This window comes from Lissotriton vulgaris, chromosome 6 (assembly GCF_964263255.1).
Source record: "Lissotriton vulgaris chromosome 6, aLisVul1.2, whole genome shotgun sequence".
NCBI lineage: Eukaryota > Metazoa > Chordata > Amphibia > Caudata > Salamandridae > Lissotriton > Lissotriton vulgaris.
In genome coordinates, this window is record NC_141694.1 from 1,225,706,202 (window position 1) to 1,225,708,854 (window position 2,653).

Genomic DNA, 2,653 nt, shown 5'->3' on the forward strand with positions numbered 1-2,653 from the left:
TGGGTCTTTGGTGAGGGAGAGGATCAGCTGGGTGTCGTCTGCATAGGAGATGATGTTGAGGTTGTGTTGGCGCGCGATGGATGCGGGGGAATCATGTATACGTTGAAGAGAGTGGGACTGAGTGATGATCCTTGTGGTACGCCGCAGATGACTTCAGTGGCCTCCGATTTGAAAGGGGGGAGGCGGACTCTCTGGGTTCTTCCGGCGAGGAATGAGATGATCCAGTTCAATGCTTTTGCTTGTATTCCGACGTTGCTGAGGCGTTGTATAAGGGTGCTATGACAGACTGTGTCGAAGGCTGCGGAGAGGTCCAGTAGGATGAGGGCAGCTGTTTCTCCATTGTCCAGTAGAGTTCAAATGTCGTCTGTTGCTGCGATGAGGGCGGTCTAGGTACTGTGTTTGGCTCGGAAGCTGGACTGTGATGGGTCGAGGGAGCCGTTGGATTCGAGGAAGGCGGCGAGCTGACTGTTGATGGTTTTCTCAATGACTTTTGCACGGAATGGGAGGAGTGAAATGGGGCAGTAGTTCTTAAGTTCGGTGGGGTCTGCTGTGGGTTTCTTCAGGAGGGCGCTGAGTTCGGCATGTTTCCAGCTTCCGGGAAGGTAGCGGAGTTGAGGGAGCAGTTGATGACATCTCGGAGATGGGGTGCGATAATGGAGTCTGCTTTGTTGAAAATGTGGTGGGGACATGGGTCGGTTGGCGATCCGGAGTGGATGGAGTTCATCAAGCGGATGGTGTCTTCAGTGGTGATTGGGTTCCAGGCGCAAAGGTTGTTGGAGGGGGGTTTTGGTTCGGAGGTGGGTGGGGTGGACTGGTCGCCAAAGCTGTTATGTATGTCAGCGATTTTGTTGTGGAAGAACGAGGCTAGAGAGTCGCAGAGGTCTTGAGAGGGAGTGATGTCGTTCGTGCCGGCGGTGGGGTTGGTAAACCTTTGACGATGTTGAATAGTTCCTTGCTGTTGTGGGCGTTGTTGTCGAGTCGATCCTTGAATGCTGATTTCTTGGTGGATGGGATCAGCTGGTGGTGTTTGCGGGTGGCGTTCTTGAAGGTGGCCAAGTTGTCAGTGGTTGGGTTTTTTCGCCAGGCTTACTCGAAGGTGCGACAGGTCTTCTTGGATTTCTTAAGGTCGTCATTGAACCAGGGGGCTTTTTTGCTACCTTGCTTGATTTGATGGTTTTTCAAGGGTGCTAAATCGTTAGCACTGTGGGTGATCCATTGTGTGAGGTTGATGGCTGCTTGATTTGGGTCCAATGATTTGGCAGGAGGGTTTTGGTAAAGCGATGTGAAGAGCTGGTCGGTGGTAATTTTTTTTCCAGTTTCTGCGGGGGATTGGTTGTGGGTCGTGGTCTTTTTGTAGTTGAAGTGAACGCAGCTGTGGTCCGTCCAATGGAGTCCTGTGGCGTGATTGAAGGAGATGTGCTAGCTGGAGGAGAAGATTGGGTCGAGCGTGGGCCCGGCGTAGTGGGTGGGGGTGTCTACAAGTTGTTTGAGTCCGAGATTGGCGAGGTTGTCCAGAAAGGTGGTGGTGTTGCTGTTGTTGTTCTTTTCCAGGTGGAAGTTGAGGTCTCCCAGTAGAATGAAGTCCTCGGAGGGGAGGGCGTGTGGGCTGATGAAGTCAGTGATGTCTTCCCTGAATTGTGTGCGGGGTCCTGGGGGGTCTGTAAAAGAGGGTACCTCTGAGTGTGGTCTTAGGAACGGTGTGGATCTGGAAGTGAAGGTGTTTGGCGGCTGCGAGGTTATCGTCGGAACTGGTCGTTATGCGGATGGTGTTCTTATGGACGATGGGGATGCCTCCTCCTGTTTGGTTGATGCGGTCCTTTCGGATGATCTTTTAGCCGTCCGGGATGGCTATGGCGATGTCGGGCGCTGATGAGGCGTTCATCCAGGTTTCTGTAAGAAAGGCGACGTCCGGCGTTGTGGTGTCTAGTAGGTTCCATAGTTCAGTTGCGTGTTTGTGAACCGAGCGGGTATTGAGCAGGGTAATGAGCGGCCAGCTGCAAAACGAAAGTGGGGTGGTGGGAGGAGGGAGAAGGGCGGGGAATTGAGTAGGTTCCATAGTTCAGTTGCGTGTTTGTGAACCGAGCGGGTATTGAGCAGGGTATTGAGCGGCCAGCTGCACAAGGAAAGTGGGGAGGTGGGAGGAGGGAGAAGGGCGGGGAATTGAGGGTAAAAATAATATATATATTTTTTATCTTACCTCTCGCTGCCGCTACACCAATGTCCACCTCAGCGCTTCACTCCCAGCAGTTTCTGGGGGAGGCACAGGCTCCCAATCTAGACACTGCTCTCATGCTAGAGAGCAATGCCAGGATTGGTCTGTGTTACCTAGTCTGACACTCAGACACTGCCTGGGAACCTGCGGCTTTTCTCCAACCTGGCTGTGAAGACAGCTGGGTTAGAGAAATATAAGCGTGCATGCCTGTTTGGACGGCCTAAGACGGCCGGTCAAACTTACATGCACACTCCTACGTGCCCACCACTCTTGCCTGTCATGGCCCGGCCCCACACGCACATGACCATCAGCCAGAGCCCGCCAAATGATATTATTTTTTTAATATCATTTTATTTTTCTGTGACTGACTCTGACCAGTGGGGCGGTGCTCCTCCGCCATTACGGAGGAGCCGCCCCTGCTTTTAGAGTCCCTGTGCAATG